This window comes from Fukomys damarensis, unplaced genomic scaffold (genome assembly GCF_012274545.1).
Source record: "Fukomys damarensis isolate Sample0158 unplaced genomic scaffold, DMR_v1.0_HiC HiC_scaffold_37, whole genome shotgun sequence".
NCBI lineage: Eukaryota > Metazoa > Chordata > Mammalia > Rodentia > Bathyergidae > Fukomys > Fukomys damarensis.
Window position 1 is genome coordinate 7969667 of NW_022900949.1, and position 20949 is coordinate 7990615.

Consider the following 20949-nt stretch of genomic DNA (forward strand, 5'->3'; position numbering starts at 1 on the left):
GTCCCCACCCCCAGCGCAAACACACCCCACTTTGCCAGTCTGTGCCCCCGAAACATCCGAAGGGACACGGCCGGCCGCAGAGGTCCCGGGACAGCCACGGATGGGGCGGGGGCTCCGTGGTCTGCAGCAAACAGGACAGATGGGGGCTCAACTCAGGGTCCTACACCCCAAAGTGCGTAGGGGCAAGAAAGGGACGAGATGAGGCTGTCGTGCATGGCCCTGTGGGCTGCGGGGAGGACTTGGGCCTTGGTCCAAGGGAGGTGGGAGCCGGGAGGGCTGAGGTCAGAGGCCCGTGCCCCTGCGTCGCCGCACCCCCTGCTCCTGACTCAGGAGAGCCCGGCCCCCCGTCCCCAGGCGCCATCGTTCACCTCTGTTTCTCGGCCTCCTGGCCAAGACCCCGACTTTACAAAAATCCACCTGTCCTCGTGTCTGCCTGCCGTGGCTCCCCTGCCTTCGGGACAAAGCAGAGGAGGCTCGGGACTTGTTACAAGGCCCGGTGGGTCCCCAACCTGCTGCACCCGCCCCACACCTTGCCCCCCGGCACTGTCCCCGAGGCCGGCAGCGTTAGCTGAAAGCCACCCCCTGCTCCCTGCCGGCGGAGGCCCCTTCGGAGACTGCCTCCCAGCCGCTAGATTAATGGGCAGGGCGCAGGCTTCTCTGCTCCACGCACCTACAAACTAAGCGCCCACGTGTAATTACAATTAAGGACATGTCCGGCGATGGCTCCTTCCCCCCTCCCCAGCCTGGCCACCCGGTCCCGGCTCCGGCGGCCCCTCCTGGGGACATCTGCCCAGCTCCTCCCCTTTCTGTTCTTCCACCACTCTCCGGTCTGCTCTTCTCCCCCATTTCTCTGCTCCCAAATCAATCCAGGGTTGGAACCCAGGGCCTTTGCACTGAGTTCCGTTTCCAGTCCTTTTAAAATGTTTTATTTTGAGACAAGGTCTCACTAAGTCACTGACTTGCCCAGGCTTGGCTTGAGTTTGAGATCCTCCTGCCTCAGCCTCCTGAGTGCTAGGATTACAGCTGTGTACCACCTTGCCCAGGGTTTCAGCCTTCATTTTTTTCTGTTTCCCCCTACACACACACACACACACACACACACACACACACTGGAGATCAAACTCAGGACCTTGCACTTGCAAGGCAGGAGGCAGCACCACTGAGGTAAATCCCCAGCTCTGTCTCCTTTTTTTGCCTGAAAACTCTGGGTCAGATTCCTGTTCAACCCTGCCTGTGTCCCATTAATCACTTAAGAAGTCTCTAGTACTGGGTTGATTAGCCCTCAATTTACTCAGCCTTTCCCATCCCCCGTCAAGATGATTCTCAGGGGATGTTTAATTGTCAGCTTTTACCATGCCCTATTCGGGGCTCTCCGGAGAGACTCCAAGTCTCCAGGCATTGTCTTAAACCACAGCTGCTGGGCATGGTGGCACAAGCCTGTGACCCTAGCACTTTGGGAGGCTGAGGCAGGAGGATCGCTGAGAGTTCAAGGCTAGCCTGGGATACAGAGCAAGACCCTGCCTCAGAGAAACAAAGCATCAAAACAAAACAATGAAGTAAACCCACAGTTACCTCGGATTCCAGGAGCCGCAGAGCCTCTCAGAGCAGATCACCCTATGGCAGCGTTGTGCTGAGGGGTAGCACCCCTCGAACTGCAGCAACTCTTTGAGGGCAGGGCCCGGCAGGGCTGCATGCTGGGGTCCACAGCAGCCTCTTAGTCAATGTAGGCCAACAAGGAGCACCAGAGGCAAGGACCCTTCTCCCCTCAGCCCCTTTCTGCTGCACCCCAGAATCTGAGGGAGCTGAACACACTCCCAGGGTCCCGGAGGAGAGCCCCGATTTCTGAGCTAAACCTGATTCTGTCCCCATCTCCTACAGATGGACCTGGGGCATGGGGGGGGCGCTTCTGCCCTCCTGTGGTACAGATGGCAAAACTGAGACAGCGCAATGTTCCCCTCAAGACATAGCTCAAGTCCGGGCCTGTGGGGGACAGCACTCGGCTGTGTGGCCTCAGCGTGGCCTCTGCCCTTCCCCCAGCCTCAGTTACCCCACTGTGGAATGGGACCTGGATGTGGAGCCCGGGGTGCCGAGCGGTGGCCTCTCCACTGACACTGGAGACCTGGCATGGGGTTGGGCCATGAGCTCACAGACAAGATCCATAAGGATGACCTTCAGCCAGATGTGGTAGTGCACACCTGTCTTCCAAACACTCAGGAGGCTGAGGCAGGAAGGTTGCTATGAATTTGAGGCCAACCTGGATGGCATAGCAGCCTGTTTCAAAATACCCTAAGAAATCCCCAAATAATGATGCCCTTCACCTTCATCATCAAGACCTGGATTTCCCAAATGCTCCCTATGTGCTGAGACCAGGGCTGGGGATTTAATCTGGATCCTCCCAGAATCCAGGCTATTGTTTCTCTGAGGCTTCTGAGCCGAACCCAAACCCATGTGCACTTTACACACAAAACGTTGAGGCCCAGAGAGGATGCAGCACTTGTCTGGGGTCACACAGCCCATGAGTGGCAACGTCAGGATTCGAACCGCCTGGGTGACCCCAGAGCTCCCCCAGCTGGAGGGGATTTCAGAGCACAGCGGCCAGCCCGTCCTCCCTGCGGCTGGAGGAGGGGTTTGCAGACATTCCAGGCGTGTGGTTGTCAGCAGCTCCTCTGGCCTCTGATAAATCGAGAGAATTAAAATCCATTTAGAGGGAAATCTCTAAATAGGTCTGTGTTGTGTTTGGCGTGGTTTTTTTCCCCCTTTTCCTTTCCCCCGCTGTCTCCGGCTTGGTAATGCACTCCAGAATCCGAGCTGAGGCGGACTTAATTGAATTTAAAAGCAGGTATTACAGCTGCACCTTGTAAGGACGCACGTGGAGGAAGCCGGGGAATAGCGGTTCCCCCAGCGTCAGGGCCTCCAGCTGGAGGCTCCCTGGGCTGGACCCTAAAGGACTGGATAAGGCAAGGTTGTGACATGAGGTGAACTGGGGGGGGTGTTGTTGGGTGCTGGGGATGGAACCTAGGGCCTTTGCACTGAGCTACATCTTCAGCACTTTTTTAGTTTTCCTTTTGAGAAAAGGTCTTGCTAAGTTGCTCAGACTGGGCTTGAACTTGAGATCCTCCTGCCTCAGCCTACCAGAGGGTGGAAGTAACAGGTGAGCGCCCCGAAGCTCGGCGCCGCTTTTTTTCTTTATCATTTCCTGCCCCCGCCACAGCTTCCGGTTAGCTCCACCCAGCCCACTGGCGCGCATGCCCACAAGCATCTCGTGAGCCTTTCCTCTGCCCGCTACCCCGGCCTGAACCCCATGACAACTCTCCTGGACCCTTCGCTCCATCCTTGATTTCCCTCAGCAGCCAAAAGGATCTTTTTCTCTGAAATTATAGTCATTTTTTTGAAATGGGGGAAAAATACACGTAACATAAACTTCACCATCGCAACCATTTTCAAGGGTGCCACGCAGCGACTTTCGCCCATTCGTAACATCACCAGCCACTGTGACCCCAAGCAAGCACTCTGCCGCCACTAAAGTCGTGGCCGCCTTTGCCAGCTCCCTCCCGGACCAGCTGCTCTGGCAGGCAGTCAGTGCGATCACGTGATCACACAGTATTCATCTTGTGTGGTCCAAGGCTCCTGTCTCTGAGTCGTGTGTCTTCGAGGTCCAGCAGTCCAGCCGCAGACAAGATCTCCTGTGCAGCCCAGACTGCCTCGAACTCATGATCCTTCTGCCTCAGCCTCCTGAGTGCTGGGATACAAGCCATGCACCACCGCAGAGTGTCTTTCTTTTCAAGGATGAGTAATATTCCTCTGTATGGACGGGCCACGCCCCATTTCATCTGCATACAGAGGCTGGGTAATTCCCCCTGCTGGCTGCAGAACAGGCTGCTGCTATGAACACGGGTCAACAAAGAATCGGTTTGAACCTCTGCTTTGTGCGCTCTCTCTCTCTCTCTCTCTCTCTCTCTCTTTAATGGTAAGAGAGATTGAACCCAAGGCTTTCACAGTGAGGTATATCCCCAGCCTTTTTTTATTTTTTAATTTTGGGTCAGTGTCTTGCTAAATTGTCCAGTCTGGGCTCCACTTGTGATCCTCCTGACTCAGCCTCCCAGCGTGCTCAGATGACAGGCAGGCACCGCCACACCCAACTCTTTCCTGTTTCTTCTCTTGATTAATTCCTGCTCATCTGTCACCTCTCGCCTTCCACTGCTTCTTGGATGCCCTCTTGGACCACCCGGACTGGATCCGGGGGCTCCTTTGGGTCCCCACAGTTGCCCGAGCGTCCCCCAGTGGGGCCCTGATCTCGGATCCAGTGACACCCTCGTCTGCCCCAGTGGGAGGTGGAGTTCGGCATCCAGCGCCCCTGGGATCCAGCCCAGGACACAGCGCACAGTAGGTGCTGGACATACATGTCCTGAACTCTGGGCCCGGCCTTTCCCTGCCCCACAGCCCCGAACCCGAGGGCGAGGCCCCGCATCTCCACCGACGGTCCTGTCTGATGCACACGGCAGCCTGTGGATTAGAAATAGATGCGATCAATGCTCCGGGTTTCATCCCCCCTATGCCATGATGGATGGGCGGGTGAGAGTGCTATTAAGCCGGCAGAATTTTCTATATGTTCCAGGCTCTGGGCAGACTTTCTTCAAAAAAAAAAAAAAAAAAAAAAAAAGCTATCTGGCCTGATCTCAAAATGAGGAAGTCATTAAAAACACACGCACACACTCACAGACGCGACACGCATCACACTTCTGAAGGGAGAGAAAAACCACAGTTAATACACAGTTACAAATGTCACAGTCTGTGCGGGGGGGGGCAGCGTGGTCTGCAGATGACGGGAACCAGGGTTGGTGAAGGTCCCCGGACTTGTCAGGGCTCCCCGTGCACTGGCACCCAGGTTACCAGTTCTTGTCACCTGAAGTTGGACCTCTAGGGATGGACCCTAAAGTAAAGATTTGGGGGCAAGGAGATGATGGAGGAGGGTTTGCAGGGGCCCCGGGGAGGTGGCACTGGCCGTAGAAACAGGGGGGTGCAGTCTTTGTAGCTCCAGTGGGGTGGGGCTGGGGTGCTGGGCGGTGTCGGGGACTGGGGACAGCAGGGACACGGGCCCAGATCTGTTCTGCAACCCAAAAACTGGAACTGGGGAGTTGTGCAGGGAGTGACCAGGATGCTGGTGAGCTGAGCCTGGATCGCTCAGGATGACACCTCGGTCAGCGTGCGGTGGCAGGTCCAGGGAGGCTTGCTGTGGGGTAACATCTAAAGATGAGTAGGAGCTGGGTGTGGTGGTGCGCTCTTACCATCTCAGCACTCCAGGAGGCTGAGGCAGGAGGATGGCAAGTCTGAGTCAGCCTGGGCAACTTAGCCACCTAATGAGATCCTGTCTCAAAATATAAAATAAAAAGGAGGGCCGGGGATAGCTAAGTGGTGCGTCACCTGCCTTGCAAGCAGAAGGTCCCAAGTTCGATGCCCAGTACCCAAAAGAAATAAATAAATAAAGGGCTGGGGTGTCATCCAGTGCCAAGGCATTGGGTTCAATCCTCAGGATAAGAAAACAAGAAAAAGAGAGAAAAGAATAAAAGTATGAGCAGGTGTGGAGTAGTGTTAGCTCAGTAAGGAGGGATGGGGACTAGAGGGATGCATAGGAGCGGGCCAGCTGTACCTGGCTAGCACCCAAGGAGGCAGCAGGGAGCTGGAGAGAGTCTGGGTGGAGACGGGGTGGCATCAGCAGTGTCAATCTGCAGAAACAGGATCTGAATTTGGACCATCCGGGGAAAGGGCCCGTCTCAATGGCAGGGCATCACAAAGAAAAGAGTGGAGGGATGGGGACTAGAGGGATGCATAGGAGCGGGCCAGCTGTACCTGGCTAGCACCCAAGGAGGCAGCAGGGAGCTGGAGAGAGTCTGGGTGGAGACGGGGTGGCATCAGCAGTGTCAATCTGCAGAAACAGGATCTGAATTTGGACCATCCGGGGAAAGGGCCCGTCTCAATGGCAGGGCATCACAAAGAAAAGAGTAAGACAAGAACAAAAGATGGGCCAGCTGTACCTGGCTCGCGCCCAAGGAGGCAGCAGGGAGCTGGAGAGAGTCTGGGTGGAGACGGGGCGGCATCAGCAGTGTCAATCTGCAGAAACAGGACCTGAATTTGGACCATCCGGGGAAAGGGCCCGTCTCAATGGCAGGGCATCACAAAGAAAAGAGTAAGACAAGAACAAAAGAAGGAGTGACGTTCTTTTCTCTCCTAGAAGATGTCAGAAGCCCGGGTGTGCGTCCCTGAGCACTGGGCCCAGTAGCCTCGCCATCCTCAAGGTAGAGCGGACCTTGGAAATCCATCAAGAGCTCCAGCTTCAGCCTTGGTCACATGACCCAGCTGAACCAATCAGGAGGTCAATAGGAATAGGCTTCCGTGATTGGCTGGAGTGGGAGTGGGCGGGGTAGGAAGTGGGGACGGGCGTGGGTTGGAGCGGGCCGTGCTCCCGGCTGTTACAAACCAGCAAACCTCGGGACTCAACGCAACAGAAGTTTGTAGCTTATGCGCAGCGCAAGCAGGTGTTTTTCTTTCCCACCTGGTAATTCGAGGGCCGGGCTCCTCCTTCAGCTTCAGAGCGTGGCTTCCAGAGAGTCTGGGCCAGAACGGAAGCGAGGGACGCGTCGTTTTGTCCCTCGTTCCACCAGCTACCATCAGTCACCAGGCTGGACCAACTGCGAAGAATGCTGAGAAATGACTTCCCCAGAGGGAAGAGAAAATGGGCCTGGAGATCCCCGGCCACAAACGCCAGGGTGCCGCTGTCTCTGAAGGTGGGGAAACGATGGAGGTTCAGGGAACTAATGTCCACCAAGAAAACCCCGTCCCGAAGAAAAGGACAGGAAGCTGCCGTCTGTCTTCTGCATCACGGAGGTGTCGTCACTGAGAAAATCCTTCAGGCCGGGGGCCGGTACGAAGGTCTCCACAGAAGCTCCCTGACCCTGTGGGCCTGGATATACATTTACTGATCGGGCAGACAGATGGTCAGGTAGAAGGATGGATGCATGGGTGGTAGGAGGATGCGGGATGGGCGGACGGATGACAGATGTGTGAATGGATGGACGGATGGACGGATGGGTAGTACAGGGTGTATTTGTCACTTTCCTATCACTGGGACAAAATACCTGGTACGGGCAGCTTAAAGGAGGAGAGGCTAATTTTGGCCACAGTTGCAGTCCGTAGTCAGCTGGCTCCAAAGCAGAAATGGCAGGGTGGAAGGGCCTGGCGGAGGACAGCTGCTCACCTCATGGCGACCCGGAAGCGGAGGGTGAGGGGAGGAGCCAGGGACAGGAACACACCCTTCCGGTAACAGTGCTCCCAGCGAGTCACCCCTTCCAGCCAGACCCCTCCTCCAAACACATGAGACTTTGGGGGGACATTTTAGATCTAAAATATAACGGATGGGTGGATAGATGGATGGTTGGGTGGATGAGGAGACAGTTGGACAACAGGTAGGTGTATTTATAATCAAAATCATCCCTCCTGTGTCTTCCAGCAGCACCAGTGGGTGCCAGACAGCTCCTTCAGCACAGTTCCCGGGTTTGGGGACAGTACCCCGCCTTTCCGTACGTGGACCGCATCCTGGTGACCAGGAGATGGTTTTCAGTGACACACAAGGCAGCCTTGAGCACCGCTGAACCCTAAAGTAAGAGAGCTCTTTCTCTGTACTTCTCTTTTAAAATAGTCTTAATTAGCCGGGCGTGGTGGCGCACGCCTGTCATCCCAGCACTCGGGAGGCTGAGGCAGGAGGATCCCTGGGAGTTGGAGACCAGCCTGGGCTACAGAGTGAATTCCAGGTCAGTCTCAACTACACAGTGAGACCCTGTCTCAAAAAAACAAAACAAGATAGTCTTAATTAGGTGCTAATCTGTCTTTACCTGTTCCTCTGACCCCGGGAATCTCCCTTTGGACTAAGGAGCCGGTAAGCCCCAGCTCGGATCCTCAGGGGCCACGGAGTTGGGGCAGAAACTATTGACATCACTTCTGTTTGCAGAGTTATTTTCTACTTAGGGCGAATGCTCTGGCTTTTCGTTTACCGTTGTGATAAACAGTCTCCCTTGAAACTGATTTCAGATCATGCAAAGCGGAGCCCATTGGGAGGAAAATATCCGGGAAATAACTGGGGGCCTAGTCAGGTAGTGACTGAAGTTTGGGGGTGAAATTTGAGGAGTGAGGCGGGGGCAGCCGACAGACCTGGGTCGCGGTTGCAACCTTGGGCGGATGCCTCTTCCTCTGCGATCCTTTGTTTTCTCCGATGAAAATGTTTCCAATCACCTTTGCCTCATCAAAGGGTTTTGGCCATGGGTAGGACAGTGCCCTTGTGACCCGGGTGGCATCCGCTGCCTGTCTGTGTCAGAAGACAAGTAGGGAAGAGAGGTTTGCAAATTCCGGCTGGAGTTCCAGAGAGTGACCTATTGCTTTATTACACATAGGAAAAATCTCCCGACCCAGGTCCCTAGGAGATTTGGGGCGATCACTCACAGGAAAGATTCTGGGACCTCTCTCCCCTGCTGCTGCCTCCTTCCTGGGGAGACTGCAGGGCTGAAGGTGGCGCGGGAGGCGTTGTCAGAACTTGCAGTGTTGGAGGAAAGACTTTTTTGTGAGACGGGCTCGCTCTGTAGCCCAGGCTGGCCTTGAACTCTCAGCGATCGATCGCCTTGCCTCAGCCTCCCCAGTGCTGGGATGACAGGCCCGGGCCACCACACCTGGCCTGGGGAGAGACTTCTGAAGAGGGAGTCACAGGGTCTCGGTGTGGAGACCTACAGACAGAGCTCTGGGGATGCGAGTTCCCCTGGACTAGTGTGTGAGTGATCGTGCATGTGTGTGCGCGCGTGTGTGCACAGGAGTCCAGCCTGGTGATCCGGGCTGAGCCCGACCTTCCGAAGGCCTCCGGCCTGCACCCTCTCCTCCCATCCCCCACCCTCCCATCCGCCAGCACCCGGTGTTTTCCCTCGATGACATTTGGAATCTTTTAATAGTTGTCACATTAGCATACATTTGCATACTTTATGCTAATCAGGCTATTTATTTTTGAAGAAGCACTTTGACTCCTGGGCCCTTTTCTCACCGGGAACTGTCGCTTCCTTTTTCCTGGAGACTCTGCTTCCTTGACGGGCAGGCGGACTTGTGCCCCAGCCTGTAGCAAGGACAGACAGGCGCAGACAGGCGCTGGGGAGAGAGACAGTCCCAGCCCAGGCTCTGAGGGGTGCTGGGGCCTGGCTGGGAGGTGGGTGCCGGTCTTGTTCCTGTTTTGCCCACTACTCAGTGGCGTCTGGGCAGGAAGTGCCTCACCCGAAGGATACGGCTCTAAACTGGGGGTGAGGTGGGGCACGCCTGTCATCCCAGGTACTCTGGGAGGCTGAGGCGGGAGGATCTCAAGCCCAAACCCAGCCCATGTAACTTCGTAACTGAGAGAGCATGGAGCCAGGCAGGCCAGGTCTGGCTTCCTGGAAACACTAGGGCTGCAGGCTTCACGGGCATCTGGCTCCATCTGCCTCTCTGTTGCCTGCCTCAGTTTCTCTCTGCCCTTCCTTAGCCCAGGGCTGGATCCTGGGGTCTCTTCCTCCTGCGTCCCCTCAGAAGGTTCTTCCCAGTGCTTTACATCCATCCGCGCTCTAAGACAACCGCAGCCTTCTCTCTGGCGGGGCCTCCCTAGATGTCTCCTCACAGGTCTCTCAGGCACCTCACCGATCGTCTCCCCTTATCAGCTCTTCCTGTGTCCCCCCATCTTGCCAGGGTCGGCATTTGCAGCTGCTTAGCCAGAATCTGGGTGGCTCTCCTCTCCTCTTTCTATTACCCTGAACCAGCAACAAGCCTCAGCTGTTCCCTTTTAAGAAGTACAGTGCGCACACCTGTGATCCCAGCGCTCTGGGAGGCTGAGGCAGGAGGATCTCAAGTTCAAAGCCAGACCGGATGACTCAGACTGGATGACCCTGTCTCAAAATAAAAAAAGAAAAAGGGCTGGGGATGGAGCTCCATCAGAAGTCTCTGGGTTCCAGCCCCAGCTCTCCCAAAATCAAAAAGAAACTCATCACAATCCTAATGCCACCACGACCACCAACCCCGCAGAGCTCTCTGGCTCCAAAGAAAGAGTTAAATCCAGTCCGGGGCAGTGATATTTGCAATACATGAAGTTTAAACATTTTCAATAAAGAAAAACGAATCTGGGCCGTCGTGCTCCGCGATTTAGAGTAATTGCAAACCAGCAGTCCCATTGCTGTAATTGTCCGGCAGCCGGGGGGTGCCGGGGCCCAGGCAGGCCCTGGGGGGGCGCTGCACCCCGCTCAGGTTAAGCAGAGCGTCACTTTGATGATAACGCCAGGAGGAGGCTGCACGGGGAGGATAAATATTACCCCACGAAGCTCTGAGCCCGGCGGTTTTATCACCGAGAATTGTCCCTGTGCTATTTACTTTCAATTTAGATTTTCGGGAAAGTGGCTCTCGGTGCACTTGATGTATAGGTGAGTATGACTGGAATGGAAAAAGGACCTGATTTTGTCCTCGACAGGGAGAGCCCGGTTTTCAGGTCGCATGAGTCGCCTTGGAGGGAGGCACTGTCCCTCCCTGCGGACACCAGGCTCTGGGGCGCTGTGGTTTGACTCCGAGGATCCTGGCAACCAAGTTTGGGGGATGTGACCTCATTTCATTCCAACTGTCTTTTTCACTGTTTTGTTTGGAGATGGGGTCTTGCTGTGTAGCCCAGGCTGGCCTCAAACTCATTATTTAGCTCAGGCTGGCCTTGAACCCACAAGGATCCTCCTGCCTCAGCCTTCCAAGAGCTGGGTTGACAGGCGTGTGCCACCACGCCCAGTTTCAACTGTCTTGATATATTTTCTGGTCTTTTCAGTTTGTTTTCTAGCTGGGGAAACTGAGGCTCTCAGTGAGGCTGTCATGGCTGTCTGACTCTACTCCCTTAAGTCTTCTTGACGTTTCTCCCTGCTCTCGCTCCAGAACCTTTTTTGGCTCCTATGGTCCCAGACTGAAATCCTCTCAGGCTTTCCTTCTTACTCTAAATAGAATTCAGGCCAGATCACACAGGCTGCGTGCAACTTGTAAAAACCATAAAACATTTAGAGGAAAAGAGAAAATCTTCTCGACCTTTACATTTGTGAAAAGGTCTGAGAGATGACACCTAAAGGTGATTCAGAAAAGACAAAAGCAGATAAATTGGACTTCATCAAAACTAATAATTTTTGCTCGGTGAAAGGCACTATTCAAAGGGATGAAAAGACAAGGACCTGCCTGAGAGGAGACCCTGGCACAGCACGGATTTGACAGGGAACGTGGGCCTAGAATACACAAAGATGAGGGGTCCAACAGTCCGATACTGCACAGCCGATTGACAAAGGGAACAGAGGTGAGCAGGAGGCACCACAGTCCCCAGAGAGACCTACGCAGCATGGCCTCTTACGGAGGAGGGGCACCACCCTGATCCAGAGGAGCCACAGGAAAAACAACAACACCCAGTGCCGGCGAGGATGAAGGGAAGACGGACCACTCGTGGTCATGCGCCATGGTCCACGCCACTAAGGGTGGACCCTGGTGCAGCCATCTTGGAGAACGGGGCTGGCAGGATTTTGTCTGCTGTGTTTTGCAAAACAATATGCATTTATCGAATGATCCACTAATAGCATTTCGGGGCATTTGTACCCCTCAGAGAAGTGAAAGCTTCTGTTCACAAAAGACCTAGATGTGATTCAGAGCAACTTCATTCAAAATGATCTAAACCACCCCCCCAAAAAAAAACCTGAAAAATCCAGGGCTGGGGATTTAGCTCAGTGGTTCCGCCGCCTGCCTCACAAGCCCAAGGTCTCAAGTTTTATCCCCAGTACCCCTACCCCCCAAAAAAATCAAAATGACCAATTGCTGGGAACAACCCAGATATCCTTAAGTAGGCAGCAAATGGTTAAACACACAGTGGTTCATCTTGTCTGGGGAATACTACGCAGCACTGAAGAGGAATGTTCTTGGTGAATGCAGCTCAGGTGGCTCTGCAGGGAGCCGTGCTGAGTAGAAGGGGCTGATTTCACAAGGGCATCCACTAAGTGGTTCCATCTGTGCAGCATTCTGGACGTAACCAAGTCCTAAGATGGAGAGTAGGTAAGCAAGAGGCTTCCAGGGAGGAAGGGGGAAGTTGGAGCTGTAATTATAAAATTGTAGCAGAAAAGATCCTTGGAATGGAATACATTCTGTCATGTCCTCAGCAGAGTTCCTGGGAATCTGCAATGCAGTATCATTGAGTAGAAGCATGCACACACACACACACACACACGCACACGCACACGCACACGCTTATATGACTGGTGAAGCCAGGCATAGCAGTAAATACCTGTTTTCCCAGCACTCTGGGAAGCTGAGGCAGGAGAGTTGTGAGTTCACACCAAATCTGGGCAACTTAGTGACTTTGCAAGACCCTGTCTCAAAATAAAAAGGGGCTTGGAGGGGCTGGGGATTTAGCTCAGTGGCACTGCGCCTGCCTCACAAGCCCAAGGTCCCGAGTTGGATCCCTAGTGCTGAAAAAAATAAATAAATAAAAGGGGCTTGGGATGTAGCTCCGTGCAGAGGCCCCAGTACTGCAAACACACACACACACACAACAACAACAAAACACGAATAGTTGGGGGAATCATCGGTGGCAAATCCAAAACACATTATTGCCTGCAGGGAGATGGCGGAGGCTGGGGAGTGATTTCTCAGTGGCTACTAAGAGTTTTCCAGGGGTAGAGCCAAGTTTTCAAAGTACCCTGAGGCAGTGGCTACACAACATTTTGACCACACCAAATGCCACTGGAGAGCTTGCTTACAAGTGGCCATTAAGGACTATGTGAATTTCACCTCCATTTAAGAAAAAAAGTCAACTTGGTGTGGTGGCGCACACCTGTAATCCCAGCACTCGGGAGGCTGAGGCAGGAGGATCTTTGTGAGTTGGAGACCAGCCTGGGCTACATAGTGAGTTCCAGGGCAGTCTCAACTACATAGTGAGACCCTGTCTCAAACAACAAAAAAATGAAAAAAAGTCAACTTGGTGTGGTGGGACGCAACCGAAATCCCAGCACTGGGGTAGCTGAGGCAGAATCGCCACAAGTTTGAGACCAGCCCGGACTGCGTGGTAGGAATCTGTCTCAACAAAGTGTAATAAAACAAACAAACAAATCAGTCTGTGGCCAGGACCTAGGCTCATGCACTTTCATCATGTGCCCGGATATTTAATAGCTGAGTGATACCAAGGACGGCATTGTTGTGGGAGAGCCTAGCGCAGGCAGCTGCTGACCTTATGGCGGATGGAAAGCAAACGGGGGAAGGGGAGGTGCCTGGTGTCAACTTGGCCCTTTGAGGCCACGCCCCCGACGACGTCACTTCCGCCCCCCAAGGTCCCGCCGCGCCTCTGTAGCACCACATCCTGGGGACTGAGCCTTTGACAATGGATTTTGGGGGACTATTTAAGGTGCAAAAGACATTATGTAATAGCTCAGGGCCAGAGGGTCGTCTCCTCCAAATGGTAACTCGGGACCTCAGTTCCTTCTGTCCCGTGACTTCTCTTAGGACTGGTGTGTGGAGAGATCCCCTTTTCAGCAGGCAGGTGGGAGGAGAGGTGGAAAGAAATATCTGCTTCCTGAAGATCTTGCTGCCGCCACAACTATGGCGCATGCACGCGAGATCTCCACCCCATTCCCCAGATTATGTGGAGAGGTCAGTTTACCTGGCAAAAGGTATGATCATCCTGCATTACCTGGTGGCCCAGCGTCATCACAGGGACCTTTTAAGAGAGGCAGGAGGGTCCCCGGGCAATTAGAAGCAGAGGTCTGAGTAATGCAGGACCTCGAGCCCAGGAGTGCAGATAGAACCTAGAAGATGGAAAATGCAAAGAATGTTTCTACCCTAGAGCCTTCAAAAGGAATGCTGCCCTTCCAACATATTGTAGAATTCTCCAGAAGTCTAAGGTAATACATGTGAATTATTTGAAGCCACCATGTTTGGGGCAGTTGGCTACAGAAGCCACAGGAGGCTAACTAAGACAAATCCCACATGGGAAAAAAATGCTTATCACATTCCCACACTTTCTATTGGCCATTCTGTGTCACATGACCCACCCCTCACTAAGGGAGTGTGGGAAACGTAGTCCATGGACGGTAGCCAAGTGTCAGGGTGATTCCACTTTATAGGAAGCAAGGCATGGGATTTTGGTGGACGCCAGATCTTTGACTCATGAAGGAGTCTCTGAGGGAGAAATTGGGCTGGAGAGCATGGCAGGGCTTGAGAAAACCTCCACACAGGGGAATGCATAGGGAATGTCGAGGGTGATGGAATGGTACTGTCATTCCTCCTGGGACAGAGCCCAAATTAGTCATCTCCACCTTCAGGGCATCTCGATTGATTTCAGCCTTAGCCTTTTCTTCAGCATCTTCTCCCCCGACCCGATTCTCCCAGTGCTGCCCACCCCTCCACCCACACATCCTCACATTCGGCTGATTCAGTCCCAAAACTCTGGGTGCCAAACCCTTGCCCAGATGGGAGGCTGCCTGCCAAGCGCACCCTCCCACCACTCAGCCCTCGCCAAGTCCTGCCACGGACTTCAAGCTGAGGCCTGGAGGGTGACAGGGAGGTGCAGGACAGGGATGTGCAAAGGCCCTGGGGTGGGAATGCGCCCCGCACTGGTAGAGCAGCGGGCAGCTCAGAGAAGGGCTAGATCTGGGGCCTTGTGGGTCATGGCAGGCAGTATGAGCTTGGTTAAATGCTGTGAAGAACCCTTGGACATTTGAATGAATGAGCAAAAGGATGAACAAATGAATTGCAAACAAACCCTAATGGGGTCAAGACGAAGTTGCAGCTGCCATTAGTTCCCGGGCTCTCAAATGTTCAGTTCACAGCCCCACAGCCCGTGGGGTTCAAAGCTGTCACCTCCCCAGCTGCTGCCCTCCCAGGAATGGGTCCCCAGCTGGTTCAGAGGTGCTAGAGCCGCAGAAACCTCTCACGGCTCTGTCTTGATGACGCCTAGACAGCCGCACAAAAACCAAATGCTCGTCACAATTAGTATGAAATATTAAAATGACTCACAAAATAAATTATTCACGCACCTCGTGTTCCAGATCCCAGGTGTTCGGGGGCTAATGAGATTTTTTTTTAGGTGCAGGTCTGGGAGGGGCCCATGGGAATTGGGGAGACACTGAGGTTATAGCCATCAATCATGTGCCAGGATGGATGGGGAAACCGAGGCAGAGGAGGCAGTGGTGAGAAGGGCCTGGCCGGGGCAGCTGCGGGTCCCTCCTGGGGACGGAGAGGATCGGGCAGGGGGCGGGGGCCCAGGGCTTTCAGAGTGGCAGGGACGGAGGGAGGGAGAGAGACACAGAGATGGACAGATGGATGGATGCAGAGGCTTGGACCTGTCGCCACCTTAAACTGGGCACAGTGGTGCAATCCTGTAATCTCAGCCCTCAGGAGGCTGAGGCAGGAGGATCGCTTCGAGTCTGTGCCCAGCCTGGGCAACATAGTGAGGCCCTGTCTAAAAAAAACCAACCAACCAAACAACAACCACAATTCCCAGAATTCTGACTTCAGGGAGCCGAGTTCGGTACCAGTTGGGACTTGGGGGCCAGCCCCCACCCAGGTGGTGTCACCAAGGTTCCAGGGAGGGGTGCGGCTCAGTGAAGGAACAGGACAGGGCCCCCAAGGGACGGCCCTGCTCCCTTCAGCACCGCGGACAGCGCCCTGCCTCTGTGCCCTGGGCTTGGTCACCCACCCCTTTCGCTGGCAGGTAAACTGAGGCTCCGGCTGTGAAGGCACAGGCGCCAGGTCTCAAAGCAACCAACGTGTTTATTGAGCACTTACTTCAGGGAGACTGAAAGAGTCAAAACCCTGCCTGGGTGAAGCAGACTGGTGACATGCAAGGAAACAAAGGAGAAAGAAAATCCAAAAGATAGGAGTTATAAAGAAAATAGAAGAGCTTGTAATCTCAGCACTCGGGAGGCTGAGGCAGGAGGATCGCCGTGAGGTCAAGGCCAGCCGGGGCTACACAGTGAGACTCTGTCTCAGAAAATACAGTATGGAGATTATCCACCACACTTGCCCAGCGTGTGCGCACCTGCAGCTGCCGTGACGAAGACCCTGGGGCCTCCCATCCCGGATGCTGGAAGCCCTGTTGGGACCGTGCCCGGCTCCTTGGCTTGGAAGTAGCTGTCTTCGCGTTGTCACTCTGCACAGGGGACAGCCCACCACCTCGGCTGCTTCTCATCTGTCCCTGGGCTGCCCTGCTGGCCCTGCCCGCTGTGTCCTAGCTGTCTCTCAGACACAGTTCTCCTGCCTGCCTTGGTTCCCTCCCATGATGGGGACCTCACTACCACAGAAACCAACCCATTTGGGCTTTCTGACAGTTCTGTGGGTTATTTTAAAAGATCCTTTAAGAACCGAGAAGTCCCTTGGGGCCCTGAATACCATCTCACTGCTGTTTCCTGTGTGCCTGGAAGGGGAAGGAACGATGTGAATCCTACTTTGGGTAGGATTCGGCTCTTCCCTTTCTGCCTTTTCTGAAATGTTCTGACAGAGATGTTAGCTGAGGACTCAGGTGTTAGCCTATAACTACACATAGCTGATAAATCAGCTCCTGACCACTAAAAGGTTAACTGATAAGAGAAAATCCGGCTGATAAGTGAAGTGTCTGAGATAACCGGAGTGTTAGGGAAGAATTAAAGGCCTCGCTGATAACCTCCCTCCTGGCTCCTTCCTTCCTCCCCTCCCTTCTTCTCTTCCTGCCCAAGGGTTTATTGAGCACCTACTGTGTGCCCGGCCAGCCCTGACAGCAGGAGCTGTAAGCATGGACCGGGACAATCCCTCCTTAGGGCCCTCCTCGGACCCAACCCAGACCCGAGGCCTCCTGGAGGCCCCAACAAGTTGGCCCACCGTTAAACACCCGGACAGCTGGGCGTGGTGGGGCACACCTGTCATCCCAGCTACTTGGGAGGCTGAGGCAGGAGGATTACATGTTTGAGCCCAGCCTGGGCAACTCAGTGAGACCCTGTCCCAAAATGAAGAAATAAAAAGGGCTGCGGTGTAGCTCAGTGAGAAGGCCCTGGGTTCCATCCCCAGTGCTGCCACTAAAAACAAAAGACACCAAGACGGGGATGGAGCCATTACGGTGTGACGTAGGACAGTGGACAAATGTCCCCGCGGGCTGGTGGGGAAGGTGGGGTCCCATGTGAGGCCTGATGTCACCTGCTGGCTGGCTCCTCTCCCTCCAGTGTGGGCTGCTTGTGACTTCATCTGGCCGGGTTGTCACTCAGCCCGAGTCAGCTGGGAAACCACAGGTTGCTATGGAAACCAGTACGCTTCCCCCCCCCCGGAGGTGGGAGGGAGGGCGAGCCACGGGCGCAGGGACCCGTGCAGCCGAGGCTCAGAGTGACCCAGGCGTATGAGTCCCCGCGCTGCCCCACCTCTCCCTGTCCCCAGGCCGCCGATGAGCGAGGAGCAGCCTCTCCTGAGACCCGGCTCCTCTTCTGCGCAGCCCAAGCTCTCTGTGTCTCGGCTTCCTCATGTGAAACGCGGGTGTGAGAACGCACAGCCATCGGCCTAGGCAGGCCCTGGGGATAGGGGTCTACGAGGAGACTGTCCTCTGTGCTGGTCCTAACCAGGGAGGAAAAGATTAGAGTCCCCTCGGTCCCGGGCTGCGGAGTCAGGCAGCCAGGAAATGAGAGGTTAAAGAAAATTGGGGACAAAAAAAAAACTGCAAAGAGGTGGTGGAGGTGAGAGGGAGGGCAGAGAGCTCTCCCCGTGTGGGGATGAAGGCGACGCTAGGCGTGGGACATTGGGGGAGGGGCCGTCCAGGGGCAGAGGGTGTGGCTGTGCAAAGGCCCTGGGGCAGCACAGAGCCTGGTGCACTGCCGGAGCAGCGAGGAAGTCATGTGACTGCTGCAGAGGGAATGAGGGGCAGAGAGGGAGGAGGGGAAGTGGGAAGGGGACCAAAGCAGAGGGGACTGAGCTGGTCTGGGGGTGATGAGGTCCCACAACAGAGGTGGGAAGAGTCAGAGTCTTCCCCGAGCTTCGGACATTTGGGACACACCTAGGAACAGCACATTCGTTGACCATGGTGATTGGCTCAGAGGTGGCCATGTGATCTGAGTCTCTGAACCCTGCCCAGAGAAGAGCCAAGCTGAGCAATGGAGACAGACTTCGGGTCCCACCATTTCGGATCCTGGATCCAGCTGAGCCTGATGCTGCTCCCTGGACTTTGCAGTTGTTGAAATTTATTTCTGTCTTTCTGTGGCGGGGGGAGGGGGTCTCGAACCTATTACAGTTTTTCACGAAGTCTTGCCTGATGTAGCAGGTTTTCTGCCCTCAAAATCCATGTTCTCTCTCTGCTCCAGACTTTTTTTCTTGTTCCAGGTAAACTTTCCAAGTGACACATGGCATTTCTAGGAGATGATAGACACCTTCATCGTCTGATGCTGTCATGGAAATATGCATATGTCAAACCTTTCAGAGTATACCGTCTGCATATTTATTATGCCGATTACGCCTCAATATACGCAGATAGTTTTCAAAACAGTATCAATAGCATCATTTCAGCTCCTGGATCGAGCCGTGCCTGAAGTAGATCTCTGGCATACCTTGTCCGAGCCTTTAGTGTGCAGACGTGAGTGCCCAGAGGAAGCGCCTTTCAGAACTGATTTGCACATAGGCTGGGGTTTCAGAAGCCTCTCAAGGGGCAGATTCAGAGGACCTGTGGATTTGAGTCCAGGCAATAGCGGCAGACTCCCGGGACGCGTTTGCCTCGAGGGGAGGGCTCCTGCTCCTGACCTGACCGCGCCCCCCGCTGCGAAAAAAAACGCACCCTGGCCGCTCCCCTCCCCTCGTGCTGTTTCTCCGCGTTGCCTCCCAGGCCGTACTGAACCCCCACCTCTGGTCCATTTGCTTCTTTTATTGACCTTGAAACACATCAGAGAGAAATCTCCCAGCGGGATCTCTCCTCTCCCAGCCTCCCTCGGAGCTCTGCTCCTGCGCGTCGGGCTCTGAGTGCCTTTCCCTCTCTGGCTGGGCTCGACCTTGGGGCGATCCTCCCGCCTCAGCCTCCCAAGTGAGGACAGTGGTGACAGGCAGAACCCTCCCCTCGCCCTCCGTCCGAGGAAGCGGTGCGGAGCGCACCGTGGGCTCCCAGCCTGGGGCGGCAGCGACCCCGCCCGTCTCTAGAATGAAATAAGCGAGTTTGGTTTCCACTGCGACAGGGAGCGGGCTTTCCGCCGCCCACCTCCTCCCTGGCACAGGTGCTCCGGCTCCTGTTTCCAGCAGGGGTGCAGAGCCTGTTTTTCAGTCCACTTCCCCGATTAGCCGGAAGGAAAACACTAAAGCTTGGGGCAACAGGTGTGGTGCCACCGGGAAGCCCTCCAGGATCGCCCCCGCCCGGCCTCCTGTGACCCCACCTCTCCCCACGCAGTTGGCTCCCTGGGGCAGGGGACAGGCGCCCCTGGGCCTCAGTCCCCCTGTCTGCACCAGGGCAGACCCGGCACGGTGGCGGTGCCGAGGGGGTGGGGACAGGAGCCTCTGCCAGCTGGGCCTGCCTCCTGCAGCTGCTGGGTTGCCATGGCGACCAAGCAAGCATCCCTCTCTTCCCCACTCCCAGCCCCTCACCCTCGGACCAGGCCTTCCAGGGACCAGCAGCTCCTGGCGTCATGGAAACGGTTTCCAGGCACCTGAAGCGGGCTTCCTCATTGGCCGAGCCAGGCAGCAGACAAAGGTCACTCTGGGGGTCAGTTGTAGGGGCGTGCTGCTACCGTGAGGGAGAATATCTGGGGGACAATCTTGATTTCTAACTCCTTTGCCCCAAAGGAAGCCGAAGAATTTGGGGAGCTTCCTCGGAGGCTGGGACAAGCCTGCACTAGTCTGGGGGGGGAACATCAGCTGCTCTCCCAAACCCCCAAAAGTCCTCAGCAGAAACATGTACTCTAACCAAACACACTGGGCTTTACTGTGGCTCTCAGAGAAGACCCGCCCCTTCTTCTAGAATCTTCTCCGAGGGCTGCCGGCCATCACTGAGCAGGGACTGGGACCCTGTCCTCAGGAACAGAGGGCAGCGTGGCTAAGACTGAGCCCTCAGGACTGGAAAAATAAAAATAATAGCAGTGAGCATGCGCGCCTACAATCCCAGCACTCTGGAAGGCTGAGGCAGGAGGATCCCACATTCAAACCCAACCTGGACAAATTAGTGACTTAGCCAGACCCTGTTTCAAAATAAAAAATAAAAAGGGCTGGGGATGGAGCTCAGTGTGGAGACCCCAGGTTCAATCCTGACAGAGAAATAAATGAATAACTTTTTAAAATAGTGCAGGAGTGACAGCAGCTGACACTTGTCAGTGTACGCCAAGCCCGGGCCCATCCCCAGGTATGAGTGCTTGAGGACAGAGTCCTGTGCCACAGGCAAAAGGGTGGGCATCCTGAGTCCCATCTTAGAGATGGGGAAGCCAAGGCCCAGAGAGGTCACAGTTATCCGGGATGAATGGAGTGGCAGTCAGGGACTGGAACCTGGATTGGCAGTCTCAGCCCCAGGCACCTCCAGAGGCAGCGGGGGTGGGGTTTCAGGCTCGAGATCCTCCTGCCTCAGCCTCCCAAGAGTGCTGGGATGACAAGTGTGCACCACTGTGGCTGGCTTTGGCCATTCAGGCTTAAGAAGTGAGCTTGCCGGGGAAACCCTCTTCCGGACAGTCCCGAGTTGCCGCTCCCAGTTGGACGCCACAGGCGACCGCCCCGGTGCCTGGAGATCCCAGAAGGAAGCTGGGGAGGGAGGGGTCACCGGGCGGCGCCTTGGGCCTAGTGGGAGAGCAGGGGCTGATGCCTTCCAGGACCGGGGCTCGGCCAGCGCCGATGCTGCAGGGCCACGCAGGGCCTGTTGCGTTGTTCGAAGGGCAGCAGAGAGGAAGGAGGCCGGGGTGCGGTGCTGCGCCGGTGGGGCCAGCGCGC

At 55.2% G+C, this 20949-nt stretch overlaps 1 long non-coding RNA gene across 1 annotated transcript; it reads left to right on the top strand.

Moving 5' to 3' along the window:
• The first annotated feature begins 6427 nt into the window (after positions 1-6427).
• On the top strand, positions 6428-18511 carry LOC104869530. The gene is made up of 3 exons (XR_782354.1): positions 6428-6997; positions 7505-7654; positions 18382-18511. It is a non-coding gene; the product is annotated as an uncharacterized LOC104869530 (long non-coding RNA).
• The last annotated feature ends 2438 nt before the right edge of the window (positions 18512-20949 follow it).